General features: G+C 32.6%; 2 protein-coding genes across 3 annotated transcripts in view; both read right to left on the reverse strand.

The window, feature by feature from the left end:
• Positions 1–14,582, reverse strand: part of LOC143910439 (uncharacterized) — a 337,502-nt gene that overhangs the window by 78,903 nt on the left and 244,017 nt on the right. The window lies entirely within an intron of this gene.
• Positions 1–14,582, reverse strand: part of LOC143910447 (progestin and adipoQ receptor family member 4) — a 100,530-nt gene that overhangs the window by 26,935 nt on the left and 59,013 nt on the right. The gene's annotated exons all lie outside the window — the stretch shown is intronic.

Genomic DNA, 14,582 nt, shown 5'->3' on the forward strand with positions numbered 1-14,582 from the left:
TCAACGGGCACAACGCTAGTTTATTACATATAAAGCTAATTTCTAGCACTCGCATTTCGTATCGCTCGTTCGTCCCACATATTCAGTGGTCGGTTATTTTTGTTCTAGGCCAATTTTAGACGTGTATATATATATTTATATACATATAAAAAATGATAATGTAATATTTACACATCGTTTGATCCACGCAATGTTTACACTCGGTCGAATTTGCCCCGACCGACCATTCGTCTGGAATATTTTCCGGTGACTAATAATGCGGCATTGAAACGAGCCACTATGAAATACAGAATAAGTTTGTTGCTTTATATGACTTTTTGCATTTGAAACAAACGAAGCTTAGTAAAGAGCAGAGCATGCGAAATTCATGTTTTGAAAAAACGTCGTAAAAAGTACTCGCAATCCTTGCCAAAACATACTTTCGATACAAAACACGCAACGATGCGCTCAACTCTGCTTATTAATAGGCATATTACGACTTTCATTGTGGAAAAAAATCTTTTTTTTTGTTTTGTTCTTCTGACACACATTTAAACCGCACAACCGAATATAAAAAGATTATTTCGTTCGGCATTGAAATGACGATGGATGTAAATAATTTTGCGTCCTTAGAGCACAAAGGTGATGATTATGGATTTCAATTTACCGTAAAATTCCATTAACCGGTAAATGATTTGTCCTACAACCGGCATTTGGTAAATGAAAAAAATTTTTTTCGTGGATATTTTTCAGTTTTTATATTTCTTTATTTATATGACATCTAATAGTAATAAACCAAATGTTGCTGGCTGTTTTCCAGAATACTAGAAAATATCGAATGTCATTTCGAAGCCTGACAAGAATCATAAAATCCTAGCGACATATAGAATTAGAAAGCATAAATCATGTCACGAGAGTGGTCACGGGTTCAAATCCCACTGATTTCTGCTGGCCAGACCTTGAATTTGTGACTCCAGGTCGATCGTTTCCTATGAGAGTTTGCAAATTTATCTGGTTTTTATTTAAACGGTTCCAAAAAATTGGCAACCTTACCCATTTTCTTACAAATCTCGAGTTTTCAGCAATCTAAATTTTCGCTGAATTGTATAAAATGCTGCAAATTTACAAATTTGACCATAAAAATGTCTCTGTGGATGTTAATTGTGTATGTATTTACTGAATTGTTTAAAAATGCTGCAAATTTACCATGGATGTCTCTGAAGATATTAATTAATAATATGTATTTACTTTGTGTAATACTAATAGTACTGGTATCAAATATACAATTTTTCTGGCAAGTAGGCGCTGTTAGGCCTTCCTGGTATAAATAAATAAAAAAAATATACATAATTGGCCGGCATGCGTAAAAGCTGCTGAAGCAGTATCATTAAACGCTAACAAATCCAATAGAGAAAAATCTACAAAATAGCGTAAATAAAAATAGCCTCGACTTAAAAAAATAAATTGAAATATATGTATGTATGTATATACATACATTTTTGCAGGAGAAAAAACAGCGACTTAAAAACATGTTTTCGTCCTTTTTAACTTTAAAACTAACTTCGACCGAAATTGAAAGACTTTTTTTCCATTACTAAAAATATTTGTGCCAAATCAAGAAATGGGCTTTCGCTTTCTCATTTAAATATTTTAGTATTGAGGCTATATATTTCAAATATATTTTAGTATTGGGGAGTATATTTCAAATAAATTTACTTTTGCTTTAACTTTATTTTTCAGTCAATAAATATATTCAATATACATATAAATACTAGTGTTGTGCCTGTTGAAATTTCAACGGATGGTTTCGGAAAATTAAAGAAAATAAAGCTATCTGTATAATAATAATAACTAACAACAACAATTGTCTTCGCAATCGTAATGTACACTACCTGTGTATGTACAATTCCTATCAAAAAGCACTCATTGAAATGTCAACGAGTAAAACGTTAGTAATCTAGTCAATATGAACTTTTAATATATTATATTTTTTATATTATTTTATTTTGCATAGATATATACCAGGAAGGCTTGACAGGAAGACCCCAATGCACATTCCTCGACAATTAATAACAAACAATGCAGCATTTTATTATTATATAAGTCACTGTATTTCGAGAAGCTGAAGAACACGAAATAACAATGAATGAATTAATTAATTAAAGAATTTATCCATTGAGACATCTATGGATTTAGATTTGTACATATTTTTTACAAATTGTACATACAATAAATACAGAAGAATTGTGACAACAGAAAAGATGATTTTTGCCAATTTTGAGGAACCGTTTCAACAATAATCAGACAAAATTGGAAAACTTTGATAAGAAACAATCGATTTGGAGTCAAAAATAGCCCCAAATCCAACCAGCAGTATAGCGAATCGAACCCACTGATCACTTGGTGCTGAACATATACGCTACCATTGAGCCATACTGCTGGCTAATACCATACCATATATAAAAACGAACACGATTTGTGTATGTGGCAGACCGTGGACACACAGCCAATCAGAGTCAAGTGATCGAGGAGACGTGGGGAAGCAAAGTAGCGGAGAAATGGGGGGAGGGGCGGAGCGTCATGTGACGTCAGGCCGAGCGATGGGTGAAATGATTCATTCATCATTTCAAATGGGTGAACGGCCTATTAATACGTGCACACGCCTATAAATTACCTTACATTTATACATAATATATAAATTTATTTTAATTCGTGTTTCAATTCCTTTCCGAAGTCACCCATTGAAATCAACGGGCACAATACAAGTAATTGATAATTAACTGCAATCTGTACACGTTCAAACTCGGCTCTGAACGACTTTGTGGAGTTATCACCTTTTCGCTCTCTATGTTTATATGTACATACATACAAACATACATACATATTTATATATGTAGCTATCGCATAGTATCCGTCACATTTAGATTACGCCAGACGATACATCCCCGTTACGAGTTTAATCGAATATGAAACGGTATAGCACTTGCTATATAACAATTTCAGTTACATTATCCAAAAGTCGAACGACTTGACCTTTATAAATGGCCCGTTTCTCTGCCTCGTTGGGGAAATGTGGGTTAATTCACAGTTGCATGCGGATACACACAAGGAAGCTTTCTGGGACTATTATCCTAATTAGGCCAACGACAAAGTCTCGTGCGGTTAAAGTGTCCCCTTCTTGCACATATGATATCTACATACATATCTACGTATCCTTTTTATCCAAGTACCGTTAGATCCGTTTCTTGCAGTGTCTCACACACAACCCCTCATTATATATATTACGTAATATGTATCACCACAACTCCTCGCTCTTAATCTCTCAAATGGGAAAAGTCACCTTTGACGTCCCGTGGCCTTTTTGTCTGCGGCCATAGACCGTGGAAATTCACTGCCGTGAAATATACATATAGACACTCTTCTAATGCTATAATAGCGTGCTTGCATTGATCGATATAATCAAGAAACGTATCAAAAGGTTAATTCAGTACTTCTGTGACGCGTTTCATCATGACGGTTGTTAATTATAGCTTTTTCAGTGTTCTTTTTTTACAACAACAGATGGTACACAGCTCTTATATGATACTTCAAAACGATTTCAATGAAGAATATAATATTAATTTAATGAAATTTACCATGGTGCCATTATGAACTTTGTCCCATGGCGACACCCATGGTTAAATTTACGTATGTATGTACTTGATTGAAATTTGTAATGTTATTTATTAATTTCAAAATGGGATTGGTTGCCAAAAGATCGATCTGGAGTTACATACAGGGATTGAACCCTCAGTTGATAGCATCATAAGCTAACTACTTATCTATGTTTCTGGTTGTATATACATACATACATGGAAGCTGTTGTAGATCATATAAATGGTAAATTAAGTCAATTTATCCAAAGGAAAGGATTTTTCGTCCAGTGTAGTGGCTCTTGACGTTTTTTGACTCGCAAAAACCACTGTCTGGCTATTTCTAAAACGTATAGTACTCACATAAGATTTTTTTGTCATTTAATAACTGAGCTTGAAGAGCTCGTACATGATTAGTTAATAGAAAAATCTCCATCTGATATGTATAAATTGAAAACACTCGTCGATTCGTAAATAAAGGAAAAGTTGTTCACATATTCATACGTGCTACCAATCTACTTAAGTCAAAATGTAATTAATATTCATTTTAAATAGTTCTTCAGAGAACTTGGTACTTTGTTCATCTATTTTTTCATTGCGTTCTATTTTTGGTTTAACTCTTTTTTCTTGCATTTAGCATTTAGATATAATAAACTATTGCATGCAACGTTTGGCAAAAGAGTCGAAATCCCTGTTGGGAATTGCGCAATGGATTCGATCTACGTATATCAATCTCCATAGTTCTAAGATCTAAAAAGTTGTCATTAAGATAGCCTATCTCATTTTTCTAATGTATGTATACATACATATGTATGTAATTTGATTAAAATATTACGTGTTGAATGAACAAATTTTGTACTTTTACAATTTATATCGTTATGACAAACATTTAATTATTGTTTGCTGAAATATATATATTTACTGTGATGATATTATTTTGGAGGAAGCGGAAATTACAAAAAAAGTAGTCAATTACGAACGAATACAAAATTAGTACAATTTTATTACTTTCAAAGTAAATTTTGACTGAAATTTTATTATTCATCATGGAGGCATCTACTGAAAGATTCTCTAGTGATGTTGTTCTCGGGCAGAAAGGGAAAAGGACAGATCAGAGAGAATATTAAATACGTTTTTTCTTATCGTACATAATTTGCGAAATCATGTTTGTCAATTTGACATAAAATTTATCATTTAACATACGAAGAAGTCGTGTGATATTTTTCTGGATGCAACAAAAATAAGTAAAAAAACAGATCAATGAAGTTTTGGGCATATATAATTGGTACTGATTTGTATATTACATCAAAATCTTTTCAATTCAAATGAAATGAAAATATTGAAAGTCGAAAGATAAACATTCATTTCATATATGAGCCTTTATATTTGAAAATGGCAAAAGTCCAATTTTCAGTTTAAAATAAACTATTTCTGTTTGACTTCATTCACAAATTGTTATCACTCATTTTAATTTGATATGTCCAGAATCTCGGAAAAGCAGAATAAACGTATTACAGGCCACCGTTTTTCTTCAATATTGTTAAACGTAAAGAATTATATTTAATGTTTTGTGGACTTTTGCCTGTTTCAAATATGTATAATGGCTCATTGCAATGTTCTAATTGTATGTATGTAGATATTGAGCTTGCAAACTATGGCTTAACTACCACTTAATCTTTGAATTATGAACATACGTACATATGTATACCTATGTATTATATATAAAGCCATCAAACTTTCAAATGAAATTAAGTCATGGGTGAAACATCCACCGATGACTCGTCATCTTCATCTCCATCTCCGGTTAATTACAGTCGGATTCACAACAGAACGAACGCTGGAAAATCGACCCGCCAAACCGTGACCTTTGGAAATTACGACTCGCACATTATGTGATACAAATTTCGAACTTCCCTTTGTCTTCGAAGACATAATACGTACATAAATCGGAAAATATTGTTTTTATTATGACTATTATTGCGATTCTTTACGCAGTTTCGGCGTAACATTACTCCAGGCGTAACTCATCGATCTCCATTTTCAAAGTTTCCCCCATTATATACGCGTCGCACAATGGTTGAAATTGATAATCTATGTGTGCAAAAGTCCAAAACGAAGTACATAGATGTCAATCCCAATGCATATTTGTTGCATTTCTCAGTATAGAATAAACAAGTGGTTCCTGAGAAAACATAATTGTTCAATAAATAAAATACATATCGTTCACAAAAAAAAGTTTTTGCGACGGCAATATTTGTCACCTGAATTAGTCTCGTTTTAAACGTTAAAGTGAACGTACTGCTTTCAAAGTCCTGAAGTGTTTTTTTGTTTTAAAACTATACAGTTTTCATCTATAGCATTGTATTATTTTTTTGCATAACTTTAGTTTAATATTAATAACTATTTAGTAGTAGTATTTTTAATACAAAGTTTGAGAGTCATTTTTATCAATAATTTAGATATTTTGTATTGTATTGGGCCAAAACTTTTTATATACGCATATTTATGGGCTGGCATATTTTTTATATATTAATTACATATTAAAGTATACAGTCCATATAAAATTATTTGTAAAATATTGAATTATTTCAGGTGCTGTGTCTTGGACAAGTTTAATCGATGAGATTTTGTACATTTTTGGGCAACTTTGCTATTGAGACTATTAATTTGCCGCTTAAAATTAATGTCCTTACCTCAATTTTCTTATCAAGCCCCAATCTATCACGAACATACGAAAATACGGCTGAGTTTTTCGCACTTGTTGTCTTTTCTTTACGCCAAGTATTAAACAGCTCATTCTGAGATAAAGCAGCTTAGTAAATTCAATAAGTTGCGATTGTTTTAAAATAATTGTGTATGGATTGTATATTTTAATGTATAATTAATATATAAAAAATATGCCAGTCCATATATATGCGTATATAAAAAGTTTTGGCCCAATACAATACAAAATATCTAAATTATTGACAAAAATGACTCTCTAACTTTGTATTAAAAATACTACTACTAAATAGTTATTAATATTAAACTTAAGTTATGAAAAAAAATAGTACAAACCTATAGATGAAAACTGTATAGTTTTAAAACAAAAAATTCACTTCAGGACTTTGAAAGCAGTACGTTCACTTAAACGTTTAAAACGAGACTAATTCAGGTGACAAATATTGCCGTCGCAAAAACTTTTTTTTGTGAACGATTTGTATTTTATTTATTGAACAATTATGTTTTCTCAGGAACCACTTGTTTATTATATACTGAGAAATATAATAATTATTGGGATTTACACATCTACTTCGTTTTGGACTTTTGCACACATATATTATCAATTTCAACCAGTGTGCTTCGTTGAGAAGTTTCCCGCCTCAAATCCGAACCAAGTTGATTTTTCAATTATAAATCGAATCTTAGAAATAGCTACGAATATAAATGACATTATCGAACATTCTCTTAGATGGTATTATTCTTTATTTTTTGGTACAATTAGTGGAATTCCATTAATTCGAAGAAATTTTTTAAACGAATAACGCTTTTCGGCATCGAACGTGCAATAAAAGGGAGGGAAAAAATGACGTAAATATCCGAACAAAGCTTTCGCATAAATTTAGCACGATTCAAACGAAAGTTCGCAAGCCCAATCCCCAAGAGAAATCAGCCTAATAAAAAGTGTAATTAAAATTTTTAGAGTCGTTAAATTTCGTTGCGTAATGGTGAGGGTTCGCGTGCGCTTACGTTATTTTCACACAGTGAACTTAATATCAAAATGAGGTGATATTCACCCCCTTTTTTACGTTCGGAAGCGTTTAACGGGTACCGTTCTGGCGCAGCGGTTCGCAAAGTGTGGTGCGCAAGAACAATGTTGGATGTTGATGATGTTGCGAGTTTGTTGCTGTGGTAATTTAATAGAAGACGGGGAAATCGACGCGAGAAAACACATTCGGCGTAAGTTACGCCAGACGCGAATTAACTTCGCGTAACAAAGGGCTCGAATATGCACATACATATGTAGGATATTATTAAGTTGTGTTTTGTCGGCCGCAAATCTGCTTTATGAGCTTCGAAAGTAGGCTTGATAAATTATGGTGTAATAGTTAATTATGGTATAATAGGTTTTTGGGCTTTGTCGGATTTCAATTCTTATCAATTATGCTTTTAGTATGAATATTAATATGTGTATGAAAGATTTACCTACAAACCATGTTTTGTATATGTTTATACCTATGTATGTGGCGTGGATCGTGCATATGGAATGAGGTACCGCAGTACCCCAACTTCGAGTTACTAAATTAATTGGTAGCTTCTGGTGAGGTAAGCTGTTTTTAAAAATAAACTCGATCATTTCCTTAAAAATTAGTGGGCTTTTGTAGTTTTTCTTTCTCGATTTATTCAAATTGTATTTTTTTATACATTTACTTCATCTAGTTTTTTGGTTTATTTTAATTCTTGTTATTTTATTCTTCATTGGGTTCATTGGCCATGCCACCTTTTCCAAGTATTTTTAAATAAATGTCAACCACTGGTGTCCCGACAAATTTTATAGAAGATACAAATTTTATACTATAGGACTACCTATAACTGTGTATAGGTTTCTTCATACACAACCCCTTGTCCATTTTTCATTCGCCTTGAAGCGCATGCGCTTGTTGCACGCACGCATGTGCGAATGCATGCGCTTAGAAGACTATCGAAATTTCCCCCTACTATTGGACTGCAAGTATAAAAATTACGTAAATAAACGATGCTTTAAAAGTTTGGGGAGCGAAATATAATGTGATCCAGAAGTGCTTAAGTGTCTTGGGTCATTTGTATTATTGTAAAAGAAAACAAAGCCAGTTAAAATCAAAATAGAGGCACTGGAACATTTTAAATTGACGGTATTGAACAGGTGTAGACAGTTCATGTTGAATGTTGAAATGAAAATGAAAGCGAACGTTGAAGACGAAAACGACTAAGTGCTGACGGCGCCGTTATAAAACCGAGCAGCGACAAAATCGCGCAACGCATATACACATGTATAAACCAATATAAGCAAGAAAATAAATACAAAAACAAGTAATTTAACTATTAAAAACAGGTTTAATGTATAAAAAAAATCCGAGAGAACACAGTAATGATAAAATAAGAATCGTTTATTTATTATGGAAGTGTACTTTTGAATTTGTGCTGATCCTTCGATATTATTTTCAATTTAGGACATTCACCTATATATGTATAATATGTCTATTCTTGTTATTCAAGTTTCAATAAAGTGTGAATAAATTCAAAAGTACTTTCAAAATTAATAAGCGGTTCTTATTTTATCATTACTGTGTTCTATCGGATTTTTCTCATATGTACATACATACATTAGATCTGTTTTTAATAGTTATACTAGTTGTTTTTATATTTATTTTATATATATCCGTTGCGCGATTTTGTCGCCACGCTATTTTGGTTTGCGCGATTTTGTCGTTGCGCGGTTTCATCCAAGCAATTTTGTCTCGTGCGGTTTTGTGACGGCGCCGTCTCCACCTAGTCGTTTTCGTCTTCAACGTTCACTTTCAATTTTCATTTCAACATTCAACATGAACCGTCTACACTTGTTCAATACCGCTGACTGAAAATTTTCCAGTGCCACTCTTTTGATGTTTACTGTGTTTGTTTCTTTTTACAATAATACATATGACCGAAGACGAAGTTTTTTCTTCACTTCTTCTGGATCATATTATATTTTGTTGTCCAAACTTTTAAAGCATCGTTTATTTTGATTATATGTAGTTTTTATTTTATACTTGCAGTCCTATTGTAAGGGAAGATTTCGATAGTCTTCTAAGCGCATGCATTTGCACATGCGTTGCGTGCGACAAGCACATGCGCTTCAAGACGCATTAAAAATGGATAAGTGGTTTTGTATGAATAAAACTATAGACGGCTGCAGGTAGTGCCTATTAAAATTATTGTCTTAAAGTCTTAAAAGTTCTTGTATAAAAGACTCATTTCTTTTCTGTTATATTTTTGACCCTTGTGGCGCTAGGAATTCCTGTAATGCTACAATGGTCCAAACTTTAAATAAATAAAATATTTTCCACGAACCACCACTGTACCTAAAACATATTTCAGAAAATCCGTGAACCAGTGAAAAATAACCAGATATATTCATATAATATTTTCAATTACTTTAATTTTGGTTTGTTCTTAAAGTTATATTTCCAAAACAATATGTTTAGTGATGTTAATGTTAGGGAAGGAATTTTCCAACAAACAATATCAGCACAAGATTTGTGCCTTTTTCCTGGTTCTTAAAAGGGTATGTGCGCCAAAAAAAAATAATAGATTTAGAACTATCAATTCAGTTCATTAATGAATTTTCTTGTTCATCCAAATTATAATATTATTTGTCATCTTCAACTTATGTTGATATAATAATCATAACAAATATATGAAGCTTTCCCACGATAGGTAGTATTATATACATATGTATAGATTGGATATAATCTAGATCGTATGTAATTTATGTATAAATTATATCTATATTAACACGCACTTGTCTCTAGGATGGTGTTTTTATGTCACACGATTTTCTCATCGATATTTCATCACTGGACGACTCCAAAAACGAGGATAAGCCTTCGAAGATTGATTAAAGTTCCCCTTGAAAAAGGTGATTATAATAAGTGAGCCTAATTCCGTCAAGTGTTAACTCAATTTAGCATTATTAATAAGTTTGCAAGCGTAATTTTCTCTTTTGACACTAACCCTTTACAGCTAAATAGCGCGACGATTAATAAAATAAACCATGGCTATATTTACGATATGTCATATGTAGTTCAAATGGATGCATTTGATTTTGATTTTTAAATGCTTTTTATTATTACTAAATTATCTTCACAATACATATTATATCTATTTTTATAGCTACTGATCTATCTACTGATCATTTTGTATTTTACAATTTTAATTTAATTTTGTTAGTAATCATAGTATTATATTATTCTAATGTTAATGTACAGCATAATAAGAAAAAGAGCTCAAAAACCTATTTACAATTTTAAATGGATGCATTTGAAATTATCATTAGTCTTATATGAATCGTTCTTTTTTTTACTAATTCAAAATAATATTTCAACGACCATATTACACAATAATAGTGCTTTTTTTATTTTTTTAGCGCAAAATTCCATTTCGTCGTTCCATTTTCCAATTATATTCGAGCCCATTCATCCGAACATTTTAATTAAATTTCCAACAAAAGGAATAGCGTTTATTATAACGGAGCGAGGTGTATTAATATAACTTAAGTTCGATGAACCATTAATTACGAAGATGTTCTAGAAGGGAAATTAGAAAAATATTTTTTTATTTACAACACCTTCTTCAAGACGGAACTTAACTTCCTACGAAAACATATTTTCGTTATATATTATAAATATATTATTTAAGCTCATTTCAACGAATCTAATTATTCCGTAAGACGTTTAAGCTCGCGTTAAAATAATAATCGTACCGTAAAATTTGAATTATACGCACATTAATCATGTAAGGAAAAAAGCGTTCATAATATCGTATACTTAGTTTTCTAGAACTCTTCGGAAGCGTAGGCGAAAGGGATGTCGAAAAACTTTCAAATCTCACCAAGTATCGTGTAACGATAATTAATCACTGGAAACGTGACGGCTTAGGGTGAAATTTTCCTCGGGAAAAATAAAATCCAACCGCGATGATTCCTCTGAGCGTTTCCTCTCCGGCTCGGAAAAGCTCATCCGTTGCGACGAGCTTCAACCCTTTCGACGACACGTCGTTTAGCCGAAACTACAAATGGAAATTTGCCTAAATTCAACGTTGAACTTTTACACAAACCTTGACCCGTCCTATAATCGACCTGACCTGACATAACGCGAAAAGTGTGTGTGTGTGTGTGAACTTTGCTACAAAGTCTAATGCCAAATTCGATCGTTTCGTTTCAAGGGTACGCACTACGTAAAATATTATCGCAATGTGTGCGTTTATGCTTTTCATTTCGTGGAAAATGAATTAAGGTTACTGAAATAGTCCATTTTGCATAAATATCGGTGTATAAATGAATATTTTGCCGAGGGAATTAACATGTTTTCCGGATAAAGCCACGCATGGATTCGCTGTGTTTGTTTTCAATCCAGAATTGTATATTGACTGATGGCTTTGTTCAAAAATGAATTGATTTTGAATGCTTGTTTTGTTCGAATGTAATATCAAGTTCAAGTGTACTATTGATATTATATACGTTTATTTTTTTATACTATTTTAAGAGTTCTAATATTAAAACGAGCGAAAGAGTCGGTGAAGAAACTCTCTCTAGTTGAAGGAAATTTGCGTTGGAATAAAAATTTACAGAGCTTTTAATATATTATGTACATTATAAGACGTTCACTCAACTGAGAGAGTAGAATTTTTATGGGAAAATCTTGTAGTAGACTTATTTATACATATGTACATATATAGGTATATAAACTATGCGTCATGCCGAGTATATGTAATTTTAGTCGTTAAAAAGTCTAAAGAAAAATGTAAAAAAAAATCAATAAACGTAGCGTAACTCATTGACGTGTAGTATGTATGTATTTACGCAAGTGTAGGGTTTTTATTATACTTTTTATTTATTTTCAAAAATGTAGTCTCAACAGAATTTAGAAAAAAGCTGCACTATTATAAAATGGGCGTTAATTAATTGAACTTAAATTTGAAACTCACGATAAAGATATCACACGAAAAATAAGTATGAAATATTTTCCGACATTTAATAAATTATTCCAATATTCGAAAAAAAGATACATACATACATATGTATATTGCCGATGCGGTGCAAATGATCGAAAAGCGCCAGACAGACTGAACCACAGATTAACGACACGTGTATGTACCTTATGCGTGCGCACTGCTCGCACTTACACGAAGCGAAATCTACCCGAAGTCCCGACATACCTACCCTGTATACGTTCTGTGCTTCTGATACTTTAGTTCCGAATTTTTCCTAATTAAATTATTAAAATCTCGCCAGAAAGATCCAACTCAATTTTAATAATTACCATTTTAATAATTGCATCTGTGTACATCGTACTGTTACTCGTCATCTGATGGGCAATTTTTCATTCGTGAAGTCGATAATTGCGTCTAAAGCAGCCATCCAGTTAATCTGTGATTCAATCCGTCTGGCGCTTTTCGATCGTTTGCACCAAACCCGTATATTGCACATGATAAAAAATTATTATCACTGGAATTAATTTATTACCACTTTAAAATCCCTAAATCACACAAAGTCGTCAGTATTGTTTTTTAAACACGTTTGTTTATTTTCTACATTTTTTTTGTGGTGTCTATTTATACCGTGGTTCCTTTTTTTTTTATTTTTTTTTTATTTTACATATATACCAGGAAGGCCTTACAGGTAAATCCCAATGCGCCTTCCTGGCCAATTACAAATACAAATACAGCATTTTTATTATAAGTCGTTGAATTGCGAGACACTGAAAAAACTCGCAAATTAACGAGACATCTATGAATTGTACATAAATTTTTATTGTACATCAATCAAATTTTTCAAATAGTGGTGACATAGTAGGTAGGAAGGATTTTTAGCCAATTTTTTTTTCCGGGAACCGTTTCAACAATGAAATCAGAGAAAATTGGCAAACTCTGATAGGAAACGATCAACCTGGAGTCACAAATCCAGGTCTGACCAACAGCATACTCTGAAAAATTAATTTTCATTCAGGAATAGAACCCGGCACCTTCTTGACGGTAAGCAGAAGCTTAACGTCCGAGCTATGCTGCTGGCTGGCTTTTATTTTATTTATAACAAAAATAATGTTATATTATATTTATCTTTATTTTTTTAACCGTGTTTGTATTTTTTTAGATGTACCAAGTGAATAGAAACCCGTGACCACTGTGTTCAAAGCATTATATGCTAACCTGTAGTCGTTTCTGCTGGTTATAAATATTAATTTTATATATGATACCAGCTGAACAGGCATGCTTTACAATGCCACAATAACGCATGCAATCCCCGTTGCTATTCCAGTTCTCGTTGCGTTCCCGTTCCCGTTCCCGTTCTTGTTCTCGTTCCTGTTTCCATTTGTCAGAAAAATGCAGGCAGCGAATACATTTGAAATTATTCAATTGTTTGTTTATTTTACCCTAACAACGCAGGTCGCGACGCGAAAACATTTGAAATTATTGCGTTGCAATGCCACTCATTCCCGTTTATCCCGTTTCCGTTCCCGTTTTTAGGCGATTCTTTTACAGTAAGCTTCCCGGACATGCATACAATAAATCCCGAAAGTTTCATCGTAATTTTTTTCATCATGCATACAAACATAAATTCATTTTTATATATGTAACTACTAGCTGAACCCGACATGCGTTGCAATGTCACAATAATTCATGCAATTTCCGTTCCCGTTCCCATTTCAAGTGATGGTTGGAGCTCAATTAACGTCTCTTCAAAGCCGTGTCGTCATAAACCAACTGAGAACGCTTCAGACTTTCGCGTAGGTAAAATCGTTATTACGAATATTTTTTTTTCCCGTTTTTTTTCACAGTAAGCTTCCCGGACATGCATACAATAAATCCTGAAAGTTCGATCGTAATCGGTTGAGTGGTTTAGGGCCCTATACGAGACAAACAGACATTCAATTAATATATATATATATATATATATATATATATATATATATATATATATATATATATATATATATATATATATATATATATATATATATATATATATATATATATATATATATATATGCGTTTTGCCAGTGATGACGTATGGATGTGAAACTTGGACACTGAACGCCAAGATGCTAAATAAAATCCAATGCACTCAAAGAAGTATGGAACGCTGTATGCTTGGCATAACGAGGAAAGACAGAAAGCGGAACACGTGGGTGAGAAATATGACAAGGGTAGTGGACATAGTGGATAGAGTGAAGAGATTGAAATGGCAATGGGCGG

Source organism: Arctopsyche grandis, chromosome 4, assembly GCF_051622035.1.
Source record: "Arctopsyche grandis isolate Sample6627 chromosome 4, ASM5162203v2, whole genome shotgun sequence".
Lineage (NCBI taxonomy): Eukaryota > Metazoa > Arthropoda > Insecta > Trichoptera > Hydropsychidae > Arctopsyche > Arctopsyche grandis.